The following is a 14,294-nucleotide window of genomic DNA, read 5'->3' on the forward strand; positions in this document are numbered from 1 at the left end:
TTCGTCGACTCCTTCGAATGCGGCCGACAAATGCGTCCTTCATTTCCCCGAATTTGAAGGATGTGTCGGGTGTGTCCTTCGTGGCCCACCATATCCCAGAATTCATAGCGCAGCCCAGCCAAGTTTCAGCTGCCAACAATGGCGGCCGCTACTAAGTTTTAAAATTAGTCTTATTAATCTTTCTGCGTCACAAAATAAACTTTTAACATATTTTCAGGCCAGAAAGTAGCCGTGTAAATTACAAATATCTGCTTGGTTTATCAAGACATCGCATATTTGCCAAAGTGCGCCAACGTTTTCGGAGATGTCTGTTACCCACCAGCTCGATAGCAAGCCAGGGGTTCAATGGTCACTCGAGCCGGCGAGAGCAGCGGACTCCCGGCTTCATCGTTTTCAGACCCCCGCAAAGGCCGGGTCCTCCGAAGGATGCAGCCGACGTTTTGGGACACAGCTTATGTCCACTGTGAACGGCCATCTTTGAACAGAGACGGTGGGTTAAGACACCAACTGTCAGCCACCTACAGTCCAGTTTTGAGACCCCTTCCCTGATGCTGTAACGCCCACTCACACCTTGTGTCAGTTGATCTCTGTAGGTCACATGATATGATGAGACAAGGCCTCACAATGGTTTCACATGAAACCTCTGCTGATAATAACCCACACCCTTTTTCACACTTTGGCTCGTGTGATGAGGCACATGATCAATAGTGGGTAAACGACTCTCTTAAGGAACAACTAGGGCTTAAATACCTGGGACTGTCCACCATTCGGTCCTAGAATTGAAGAAGCTTCTTGGATGAGAGGTAAAACGTCTTCAATAAACTTAGAGAAGTCCAGTCGCTTTTCTTTCCAAGCTCCTTAGATTACCTGTTGATTTAGATTGATTCTGACTGACCAACATAAGCATGGTGGTAAGAACAAACTTTACCAGTGTACACATTTTATAAATCCAGTGATAATTTCGCTTGTACAGTTATTTCTTGGACAGGTTAAGAACATTTCTATACACACACTATTCGCTAGGCCCAATATGATTATGGATACATATAATGTGAATACAAGAAAAAGCAAACTTTGAAAAAAATAACAGCAAAGAAGTGGATGTGCATGCAAATTTAGCCAAAGGTCAGATTGTGCAGTGCTCTGAGAAATTGCAAAAAACCTTCAGAGCTACATCTCAGACTCTCCAAGCCTTAGTTAACATATTAAATGTTAAAGTTCATGACATTACAATCAGATAAAGACTGAAAAGTATGGCTTGTTTGGAAATGTTGTCAGAAGAAAGACTTCTCTTTGAAAAGAACATTGCAGTACAGCTTTAATTTGCAACAGTGTATTTCTCCGAAGTGGAGATGTTTGGGCATAATGCACAGTGCCATGTTTGGTGAAAACCAAACGCAGCAAAGACCTCATATCGACTCTCAACCGTTAAACTCAAACGTGAGGCCATCTGTCCGACAGCTACAGCTTGGCCAAAACTGGGTCATGCAACAAGACAATGATCCCAGTCCCATACAGATGCATACAGATCCCAACACCAGCAAATCTGCAAAAGAAAGGCTGAAACAGAAAAGAATCAGGTGTTGCAGCTCAGTCAAAGTCCAGATGTCAACCAAATTGAAATCGTGTGGCGAGCCCTTGAGAGTGCTGTGCATAAATGAACTGGCCACAATCCTCAGTGAACTGAAGTAATGCTGTAAAGGAGAGTGTGAGAGAGAGAAACTCATAGAAAATGATTACTTCAAATTATTACTGCTAAAGGTTGTTAGGCTGACTCATTAGGTCTGCTTAGTTGTTTTCACTCCTTTTGCATTTTTATTCATTTATTTTTTGGGTCTGAGATGTTATTTACTGAATTTTAGGACCTGGCAAAAAAACAGATGATTTATTTCTAAGTTAAGAAAACATCCGCTTCAGACACATTTATAAGCATCATTTAATATCAGTTACACAAACAAATGAAAATATATCTCCAATACTTTATAAAACCATCCATTCGCTTCCGCTTATCCTTTTTTTTCAGGGTCGCGGGGGGCGCTGGAGCCTATCCCAGCTGTCATAGGGCAAGAGGCGGGGTACACCCTGGACAGGTCGCCAGTCTGTCGTAGGGCCAACACACAGGGACAGACAACCAGTCGCACTCACATTCACTCACGCATTCACACCTATGGGCAATTTGGATTAACCAATTAACCTATCCCCACAAGCTGCACGTCTTTGGACGGTGGGAGGAAGCCGGAGTAATGGGAGAGAACCCACCTTCTTACTGTGCGGCAACAGTGCGTGGTTTTGTTTTTTTATAAAACCAAAAGTAGATTATACATAAAGATTAGTTCATAATAATTTATAATATTAATAAACACTGGTCAACACTTACAGTGGGGCAAAAAAGTATTTAGTCAGCCACCGATTGTGCAAGTTCCCCCACCTGAAATGATGACAGAGGTCAGTAATTTGCACCAGAGGTACACTTCAACTGTGAGAGACAGAATGTGAAAAAAAAATCCATGAATTCACATGGTAGGATTTGTAAAGAATTTATTGGTAAATCATGGTGGAAAATAAGTATTTGGTCAATAACAAAAATACAACTCAATACTTTGTAACATAACCTTTGTTGGCAATAACAGAGGTCAAACGTTTACTATAGGTCTTTACCAGGTTTGCACACACAGTAGCTGGTATTTTGGCCCATTCCTCCATGCAGATCTTCTCGAGAGCAGTGATGTTTTGGGGCTGTCGCCGAGCAACACGGACTTTCAACTCCCGCCACAGATTTTCTATGGGGTTGAGGTCTGGAGACTGGCTAGGCCACTCCAGGACTTTCAAATGCTTCTTACGGAGCCACTCCTTTGTTGCCCGGGCGGTGTGTTTTGGATCATTGTCATGTTGGAAGACCCAACCTCGTTTCATCTTCAAAGTTCTCACTGATGGAAGGAGGTTTTGGCTCAAAATCTCACGATACATGGCCCCATTCATTCTGTCCTTAACACGGATCAGTCGTCCTGTCCCCTTGGCAGAAAAACAGCCCCATAGCATGATGTTTCCACCCCCATGCTTCACAGTAGGTATGGTGTTCTTGGGATGCAACTCAGTATTCTTCTTCCTCCAAACACGACGAGTTGAGTTTATACCAAAAAGTTCTACTTTGGTTTCATCTGACCACATGACATTCTCCCAATCCTCTGCTGTATCATCCATGTGCTCTCTGGCAAACTTCAGACGGGCCTGGACATGCACTGGCTTCAGCAGCGGAACACGTCTGGCACTGCGGGATTTGATTCCCTGCCGTTGTAGTGTGTTACTGATGGTGACCTTTGTTACTTTGGTCCCAGCTCTCTGCAGGTCATTCACCAGGTCCCCCCGTGTGGTTCTGGGATCTTTGCTCACCGTTCTCATGATCATTTTGACCCCACGGGATGAGATCTTGCGTGGAGCCCCAGATCGAGGGAGATTATCAGTGATCTTGTATGTCTTCCATTTTCTGATGATTGCTCCCACAGTTGATTTTTTCACACCAAGCTGCTTGCCTATTGTAGATTCACTCTTCCCAGTCTGGTGCAGGTCTACAATACTTTTCCTGGTGTCCTTCGAAAGCTCTTTGGTCTTGGCCATGGCGGAGTTTGGAGTCTGACTGTTTGAGGCTGTGGACAGGTGTCTTTTATACAGATGATGAGTTCAAACAGGTGCCATTCATACAGGTAACGAGTGGGGGACAGAAAAGCTTCTTACAGAAGACGTTACAGGTCTGTGAGAGCCAGAGATTTTCCTTGTTTGAGGTGACCAAATACTTATTTTCCACCCTGATTTACGAATAAATTCTTTACAAATCCTACCATGTGGATTCATGGATTTTTTTTTTCACATTCTGTCTCTCACAGTTGAAGTGTACCTCTGGTGCAAATTACTGACCTCTGTCATCATTTTAAGTGGGGGAACTTGCACAATCGGTGGCTGACTAAATACTTTTTTGCCCCACTGTAATTGTAAATGTTTCTGCTTTTACCTTCGTCAACCTCAAAGAGTTTAAACAATGAAATCATGACAGTCAAATCTGCTGCCTGTTTGTTTCAGCTAGTGAATTATTCTCCTTTCACACCTTCATATTTAATGTTGACAGGGGAAAAACAATCTCAAGTGGATATTGGTTCTAACTGGTTCACATTCCCCTTTACTCCCCTCTGCCCTGCAGTCTTTCCAACGGTACGTTTAATGTTTGGTGTGCTGCCAGCGCCTTTTTCATTTTTCATTTCTTTTTGCTTGTTCAGTACTAGTCTAGCTGTTCTAAAAGCCATTTAGTGAGCTATGCAAACATTTATTTTATTCAAATACAAACAAAATGGGAAAAAGTAAACCATTTAGCTACTGCAGTTGTCTCATTCCATGGTGAAATGTCCTCTCTGCAGCCCCAAATTCTGTTTACTCACTGAGTAAACGTCAGTTTTACTGGTAACCACTGGCATCAAGGGTTGTAGGTTGTAGACCCAAATTCAAGCTTCTGAAGCAGACTTTATAAACAAAAAGAAAGCTTTATTGAGGTGATGCAGGTAATCCAAAAGGCAGCAAAAAAATCAAATAAAGAACAAATTCCTCAGCACACAAACAAGAGACAGCAGAGAAGAACATCGTATGACTCATCAAAGAACTCACGAAAACCGAGGCTTTAAATAGATAAAGTAGGTAATCACGAGATTGGAAACACCACAGTAATGAGACACACCTGAAACTAATTAAGACAACAACAAGTGATGAAAGATTAATGGCGAGGCACAAGAGACGGAGGACTAACAGAATAAATCAGGAGCTAACTAAAAGGTGAAGCATGCAATACAGAGAAAGACTTGACAACAAGGCGCAGGATGACACCATGGAGGCTAGACCAAACTAACACTTACAAAAGAAACAAGAACTAAAAACTAAATGGAGTCGAGAGATTAAGCAGAAACTAGAGACAATAAGCACGACCATTTAAAAAAATCCTTACTATAATTACAGAAATAAAGGAAACTTTAAAATAAACCAAAAAATCTCAACAGAAAACTGAAAATAGCCAAACAAAACCCACAGATGTGGTCTCAAAATTTAGTTTTCTCATTTTTCTTTCAAAACGCCCCTAAACAGGGTTCTTTAATTTAATTTTTAACCCTACTGAACACCTTGATATCAATTTTTAAAAAACAATTGCAAAAACTTGTTGTTAATTATAGTAGAAAGCAACATATTGAAATATCTGCTGCCAAGACATTCAAAGCAAGCTAAAAGTACCAAAAACTAATCGGCCCAACTTAAAAGATGATACAAAATGCTTTCACTGTAGCTAATTTTCCCCTTCATAATCACTGTACAGTTATTTTATTTTTATTTATTTATTTATTTTTACAACTCCCACTTCAGGATTGTTAGCTGAAAATTAGAGGAATGGCTGTTTGCACTGAAAATATGAGAGTAGAGATATACAGTCCCTCGCTTATAAGATAAATAAACATGTGTTGTTATTACCTATGGATTTTTTTAACAGAATTATGACAGTTAATGCAGTTTGCTGTGCAGTGCAGCAATTGAAGAAATTTGTGCATGAGGTTTGGTGAGTGTATTTCTCCTTTTTTTTATTTGTATTTGATTCAATCATTAGATATCTGCATCTGTGTTTTGCACTAAAACCTGAGCAAATTAACGAAGCTGCTAGTTAGCAGTGATGCCACTGTGGCTACATCCATCTTGCGTATACAGTCCTAGTTAAAAACAGCAGAAAAGAGAAAGCTGTGTGCATGACTACAACCTCAACGTTGCCATATAAATGTGTAAAATAAAAGCTATGATAAAGTAAGGTGTCTGAAAACAACTCGCCTCTCCCTCACACAATATATCTGTTTCTCTCTTTAAAAAGGTCTCGCTGAGCAGAATGGGAGCCTGATATAAGCATCCAATTCAAACGTAACCAAGGTTGAAATATCTGCCTGGATAAAAACCTGGTTCATCATTTTGATAATGTAACCTATTTTTTTTAAACTCAGTCTGCTTTTATTTGCAGGCCACTGAATAAACTCAAGGAATTTAGTTGTGTGCAATCTGAAATTAAAAGAAGTGCGTTGGTGAATGTCGCACAGAACAAACTTTCACTCCAACAGGCGTCTTTCATTCATCTAGCATTTACAATAGAGAAGATGCAAGCACAGCGCGAGGGGACTAGAGATTAACACAGAAGCAGTGTAACCTTTAAAGTGTTGTTTTATTTACAGAAGGCTCGGATATCAGGGGTTTGGTGTATATTTCTCAAATAATTTTTATGATTTTTCAGGATATTGGTTGTAATATTGTTCATACAGCCAGGTCAGATTTATAGCAATACAAACAGATTACCCATTGCTCTGACTCTGTGTCGGAGTAGCTAGTCAGACTTTAGGAGCTTTCTCTGTGGCCTGCTTAACTGTTGTGTTGGTGTCACGTGCTTCACAGCTGTGACACACAGTCTCTGGATGGCAAGTAAGATGCGCGCTACCACCTGAGGAAATTTTTCCAAATTGCTAAAACCTTTGCTAAAGACATTTTATCACACATGCTTTTACAACAGCTCAACAAGCAAACAGTTAGTGAGACAATGAGTCTGGTCGTTAGTTTGACCTAAACTCTGTTATTTTTTAGTTCGACACAGTTTTATTTATATAGTGTCAAATCACACCAACAGTTGTCTGAAGATGATTTATATTGTAAAGTAAGGATCCTACAATAACAGGGAGAAAGGTTTTATGGCCCCATGTCACGCAGAACTTAGCTCAAATGGTATGTGAAGATGAAAAAGTATAAATGTGATCCTTCAAGAACTTTCGAAACACGACCCGCGTGCAGTAAAATACCTCCGTTATGAAATACTATCTCTAAGCATCAAATAATCCAATCCCCTGCTGAGGATGAGGATAAAGGAATTATCCGTGCAGAGGGTAAGACTGCTGAGAGGAAAGGTGGGATACCAGCATGAGCAATATGAATTAAAGTAATAGCAGTTTATGCATACAGAAATTACAGGTGATGAATGGATTCCACATTGTATCCAGATGTTCAGAAGCTTCCGATGTCTACGTCTAAATAGAAACAGAAGCAAATCATTTCAAGTGAACCAAAATTAGCCAAACTACATGTAAACCCACTGTGATCTTGACTGTCAGAAGTGCACGTTCGATTTGGCGCTTGTGCAGTCTTACCTTTGCACAGAAACCGACCGCAGGTTTGTACCTTGATGGCTAGCGAATCGCGAGACAGCCTCACTGAGGAGTCTCCGTGTTTCTGTCATGGACTTGTTTTTCGCAGGTCTTTGTGGCCATTGCAACCAAAGGCTCTTTTGGCCAAAATCCACGTGGCACAAAAAGGCCGCAGCATTCCTGATGTCTGTGGCTAATCTGTGGTGTCAGCTTGTGTTAATGCCGCACCGCCACATTTGAGGACACACAGGGCCGGGGAATATTAAAAACTCCCATCAGCAGCATTCCTCCAGAAGAGGGCGGGCCTGATGAGAGCAAGGGTCACCTAAGGTTAAACTCTGGTTGTCTGTTAGAGCAACTCCTACTCCAACGGTTTGCTCCACTGGACAGAAGGTGGGGCAGAAGCAAGACGGAGGGAACGCACTTCAAAGAGCGAGTGCTTTCTTCTTGTCCGTCTTCATTGAAACTGGGGAAAACGAGCTCCGTGGGGGATTTTTTCCCTGCTGTTTGACAATTTAGATACTCGACTGAAGATGCTGAAAAGGACACGAGGTCAAATGGGTACTTAATCATCTTCATCTCAACACGCCAGACACTTTCCGCATCCCACCCCAATTGACCTATAATGACCATGAGATATTGTTCTGCTAAATTTGAGAAGTCTAGCAAGTGTAAGGTCGGACTGTTGCTATAATTGCCACATGTCAAATTTCACACAGCCATGACACTTTTGAGTGCGGGCATTTCTCTTCAGGTATTCAGCCCTGCAGCTTTCGAGCCTAATTTGAATACACAAAGACTGAGTTAGCATGCATGGGGGGAAAAAGACAGCTTTTTCTCTCTAGCACAGCAAACTGCAGCCCATAACAAGTCATACGATAGCTGAAAAATTCAAGTCATTTCTGGTTGTTTCAGGCTGCTGTGCAGACATGTAACATGTGCTCTGCTCTCCCTAACTCCCAGAGGGGCAAGGACAGGAATGCATTTGGGGTCAGGGGTCGGACACGTGCACTGCTGTAGCCTGGCAACAGGTGCTGTGCAAGAACCGCAGCCAAGTCATTAAAGAGTACAGCAATCCTTCAATTAGGCCAAACATTTTCTTCGTTTTCATCTGACATGACAGAATTTGCTCCTGTCTTTTATCTGTTCTGTAGTAATACTGCATGAACATATTCAGCTGCCTTTATTATTCTGTTTTCTGTTGAAACTCTTTAAACGAGCCGAGCTGTAGCTGGAACATCTGCACAGAAAGAGAAGCTCATAGCTGAGAGGTTGGTAGTGTCTCAGGGAAAAGATAGCTCTGTGCCAAGGTATTCCTTCCCTCCTGAGAGAGGCCCCGCCATTCAGCGCTGTGAGGTCAACAAGTACAGACCATTACCCACAATGCCCTTGAAGAGAAAGAAAAAAACAAAAAACAAAAAGAAAAAATATTCAGGGCTGTTCCTTTAAGATGGTAAGATGGGAGCTGCCTGAATTCATTCAGAGGCATGGCTGCAGCCAAGATGGAGAAGAGGAGGGAGAGGGAGGAAAAGGCAGGAAGGAAGAAAACAAAGATGTTCCCTCGATGTGGAAAGGGACAGACTCGTGCTCCTCTGCTTCTTCTGCAACACTGTAAAGTTACAATTATTCATATTGTAAAATTATAGGTGTCAGTTTGCTGGTTGCTTCGCTCGCAGAGAAGGAGTCTTGTTGCTAGGAGAGGAGAGAATCAGCCTTCTCTTATTGGCCGCTAGGATGCGTAAGATGGCCCAATGAGAGCCCTGCCCTGAGCAGCAGCGCAATAGTAGAGCTACCCCCACATGCAGACCTGATTAATATGTCAGACATGTTTTATGGGTTAACGTGAATCAGGCTGGATGTATTGAAAACACTGCAGCAGGGGTTTAGTGTACGGGTATTTGCTTTTTGTGTGCAAGTCCACAGAACACGCATGCCAGGGAACTGCCAGGCTGACAAATCATACACAGTGCTCTGAGGTCAAAGGATGCTCTTGATTCTGAGTAGTGTTCACAGGCACACATACACAGCACACTCAATGTACTAATGAACTGAAAACAGACTAGACTGGAAATAGGGTTTCTCACCTGTGCGTGATTATCATGAGAATGCAGCACAAAGGAGGAGCAGAAGTGAAAAACTTAACTCTGTTTCAGCAGTCAGATGCTCCTCAAAAGACGGTTGTTACGAATTGGGAACACACTGTACAGTTGTTAATATGACGTGCATCTCAAAACAAATCTGTCGGGAAATATCTTGTGTGTGGGGGGTTTCTTTTAACGTGACAGGTGGAAAAAAATACTTTTTTCTTTTCAATGACAGGGTCAGTAAGTTCGAATTCTCTGTACTTTTTCAAATAAATTCTTGAAACTTTTTTTCCATGGTAGGCACATTTATCTCCAAGACTTGCTTAACCTTAACACAACAACAGCTTTTTCAAAGTGAAATAAATACTGTCTTACTTACATTTTGTAGTAACTGAAATGCTAAATAAATGCTAAATAACTTTTCATATACCGGCATCCTGAAATCAAAGCAGCTTCATAGAAACTCAGATACTATTACTTTTATTATTCACACCCTATTTATCCTTCATAAAGACATATTAAAGATACCGCAGCTGTTGGAAATTTCATTCAGCCTCCGAGTTAACTCAGTAACCTGCAAAATGTGAAATACGTACTTTATGTATCCTTCTGCTGCTGAGTTATGGAGCTGAACGCCAGGGAAAGTGTATTATTTGCAGAAAAATATGATGTAACAGCAAAGTTGACCTTGAGTTATCATTTCAATATGTTATTCTGTTAGACATTTGTATGAAACGCTGTCATAATAATCCAATGAAAATGACCATTTACTACTAAATTCTTACTCAGCCTTCCTGGAGCTGAAGATTCTCATGAGCTACACCTGCACAGGCAGACATACATAAACATAATGGCGTCATTTTTTTAAATCAAATTTCCTTTTGTTTTTTTGTGTAAGCTAAACAACGCACAAGTAACGCCATATTTATTATGTTTTGTGCGTTTTCTGTGTCCTTACGTCTGACCCGGTCTCCTGAACATAGCTTGTCTTTAACAGCTTAAGGGAATTTTTTTCAAATTTGGCACAAACTCTCGCTTTGACTCAAGAATGAACTTATTAGAATTGTGCTCCGAGGTCACTGTGGTCTCATAACTCAAAAGAAAAGAAAAGAAAAAAAGTCACACAAACGATGCGATTGATACGATGTGATATCGACATAAAAAGGCAGATTGGGGCCATATTTTAGATATTAAATTGGTTACAGTAATCTTTGTGCCCACCTTTCAGACTCCTACGATATTATGAGTCTGCAGCTTGATGGGTTTACAAAGGTGCGCAACCACAAAGCAGTAATTGTAGTCTGTTTTTTTTAAGCATCACATGTAGTTCCTACTCCTTCTGTTAAATAGCCTCCTGCAGCCTCCTTTTGCACACCAGAAATTAGCCCCCTTTAGATCATTGCAGGTTTATGTAGATTTAAAAGCGCGTACACGGTACAGTTACACAGGTGTTTTCACTTTCACTGATTAGACCCCTGCTCAGAGCTGTGTGGGCGTGTCCCCACCGCTTCACTGACATCCCTCCTTAGTTTTATTTATTGCGTGTAAACAGACTGACAGACGCTGATGTTGTTTTCATGTACAGTAACATCCCAGTCAGACCCTCATGTGTTTTTGCATTTACATATATTTACATGGACATTCTGTTTCATTGGCTGCTTGAGCAATCTCTCTGCTCCACGTCAACATTATAAATCTGTGGTGTGGTGTGCGTTGGCTCGCTAAGTTGACCAAGAAGTGAGAGGTCATCGGTTTAAATCTCCATCGCGATGGTTTTGCTTTGCACACATTTGCTCTTCGCTCAAGTGAGAATTTTATCTTTTCACATTTGATGAAACAATTACAATTCTTGTAAACTTGATTGAAAGTCCATTAAGCTCAAGGATGGCTTAAGCTCAGGGGGTAGAGTCAGTCATCCCCTAAGGACGTTTGGTGGTTCAATCCCTTCCTGCTCCAGTCTGCATGCCAGAGTATCCTTGGGAAACATACTGAACCCCAGGTTGCTTTCTGATGCATTCATCAGAGTATGAATGTGTGTAAATGGAAGATTGAAAGCACTCAGGTGTAGAGAAATATTTGTACATATGTTTTTGTATGAATGAGGCTCTCCGAGGGCTCCCATAGAGTAGAAAAGCATTTTATAACAAAACAGCCCATTTACCACTTTCATTTCCATATTTCGACTAAGAGAACAGTGACATTCACTATCAAAATGTTTGCTGGGCGTGTTTGTTGAGCTAATGTAGCATCCATCTTTACCCAATGTCCGACTGGGCCGAGCTCCATCAAAACACATGAAAACAATCGTGTGGTTGGGCGAAAGTGCCAAATTTGAATTTTCATGTGTAGGGAAAACGTATCAAAACACACTGGGAGACGCTCTTTTTCTCTATGATGTTGCCATGGTTAATTTTTATGAGTGAAATATTTATGGTAAATCACAGCATATTTATATATATGTATTTTGTGAGTGAGTTTGTGGTTGGTACAAAGCAAACAGTTACAACGATCCTGCATAGTGACTTTCTATGTATTTAACAGCTTAAAGATCAATGAGGATTGTTGGTGTGATGTCTGTCAGTTCTCCTGAACTCTGGGATTTTTAGTCTCTTTCAGCACATTGTTTTGGTTTCCCAAATGGCAACTTTGCTCTTTCAGTTCAACCTCACTGCTTTCTGCATTGATTCCAGATGCTGCTTTTAGCCATTGATGGACAAAAAACTCACCGCAAAGCACGAGTACTTACTGAAGACTAAATGATAGAAACACAAAGACGTGAAGAGTAGACCAAAGATTAAAAAAAAAAAAGAATATTGGACTTTGTTGGTCAGGTGGAGCTTAAACTAGAAACTCATGTTGCCTGCATAACCTGCAAAATTTATCACAACCAATGTATTGCAATAATGCACATTAAGGGCTCATCTTCTAGTCAAAGTAATTTTTTTTAAAGCCCAAAAAACAAAATGGTAATACATGCAGTTAAACTATATTTACATTATTACACTCTGTAGTCATTCTGTAGTCTGCTGTATATAATACAACAATATCCAGACTAAAATCCAGCTTCTCTATAACATAGTAACCCTCCTGAGAAGACTGCAGCAGCACTGTTCTCAGGGGTGTCTGGCTTCACACATTTGTGATTTTATACAAAAGGCAGCAGCTTTTTAGAGTTATTCATATCACCATCAAAAAACAAGCTAAAAATAAATGTTGTGCTTTTTATGCCACGACTGATCACAAACCGCTTTCCTGCCAGGAAAATCACAATTCGTGACCCGAGACTCTACCGGCTGCTTCAATAGACATTATTCTGCTTCCACAGAACCCGCTGCTTTGTAGCAGCAAATCAAACAGTGGGTAGTGCATATGAGCACAGTCGTTCATGTTACTTGCTGTCTGCTTAATGTTTGTGCTGTAAAAGACTGAGATGAGTTCAGCGAGAATCTTTAGGTATATGAGGATTTGCTACAGGAAAGACAGCAGCTGTATCTGCCAGCACGTTTTTCCTGCAGAAAAGAAATCTGAAACAGTTGATCCCTGAGCTGTTCTGACTAAACAGGGTGGATGTAAAAATAAATCACATAATTCTAATTTATTTAGTGCCGTCGTTATTCTAGTCACTAACTTTTCTATTTAGATAAAACAATACCAAAACAACACACCAGTGATGAGCACTGATTGAAGGTTTGATCAGCCGCAGCGTTGTTGTTAAAGTTTTTTTTGAATCACCATTGTTGTAACAAAGTGCCATCTGCAGCCCTCCTGCAGATATTAAAAATGCATGTTCTGTCCTACAAAAGCATCCCAAAACTTTAAAAGCTAGTTAGAGAACCCCGCCCCCCAAACTTCTACATTTGGAGGTGTAGTTTTGGGTCCTGTTGCTTTAACTGGCTGTTGGGAACAGTTTTTTTCTTTTCCTTTTCTCCTTTTCCCCTTTGTACAATCCTCTATGAAAATGCGCATCTGTTCTCTGGCCACACACGCAGACTGAAAAGTGAAGCTTGAGTTACTCTGCTTTAATCCACAGTTTCGATAATAGTCTGTTTGAAATCCCTTTTTTCCCCTCTTTAAAAAAAAGTTCTACCCTTTTTTTTTTTTTTATCTTATCTTTTTTTTTCCCCTCAAAGAGGCACTCTTTTCCAAGTGTCCTATAAATACAGTTGTTAAGGTCACAGATTTGGAAATAACCCCTGTGAAGTTCAATGCCGGGCTCCTCCACTGTTTGCAGTGTGTTTTTGAAGTGGCAGGGTGGGCTGGCAGTTACAGATTGTCCCACTGTCACAGGGTCACAGGTTTGATCCCTCTTATAGCCCGTGTGGCCATGTTGAGCCCACCTCCTTCAGAGACGTTGCCCCTGCCTCACCCCTTTGTTCAGACTGTTGTATGAGACAGAAAATGGGTCCGTTACGATTCACAATCGCAAAGCTGAAAACAGCCTTGCAGTTCACGAGGTTTACAATACAGAAAGCGAACATGGTTACAAAACACACACGACACAAAGTGGTATACAACTTTTTTCTTAATTTATAAATTAATTTAAATAAATCCTGGTCAGGTACTGAGTCGTTGTTCCAACTCTGCAGATCCAGAACGTGACTGAAGGAAGGTAAATGTCATCACATGCTGACCTCTAGTGGATGATGTGTGGATCTCTTATAAACAGCAAAGAAACCAAAAAAACCCTCCAAAAAGCCACACCTCAGTTACAACTGTGTAGAGCTTTTTCATTCATGGGTTTTCAAATTCATCTTCTAGTGTAAGTGCAGAGAGTTTAATCGGTTTTTGAAAAATAGCCTCTATTGAGTCATAGTTTAGAGAGGACCTCTAATAAATTCTCTACACAGTAAAACCATTTCCTAGCCTATTACATTTACTACAGAAATACGTCTGTGAATGATATTCTGTATACTTCTGAAATCTGGGTGAAGCGCACCCAGACTTTAATAAAGCATGCGTTTCAAATTTAGACCACTATAAATGTGTATTATGCATTAGAATAATGGAGGAAGTA

Source organism: Astatotilapia calliptera, chromosome 10 (assembly GCF_900246225.1).
Source record: "Astatotilapia calliptera chromosome 10, fAstCal1.2, whole genome shotgun sequence".
Taxonomy (NCBI): Eukaryota; Metazoa; Chordata; class Actinopteri; order Cichliformes; family Cichlidae; genus Astatotilapia; species Astatotilapia calliptera.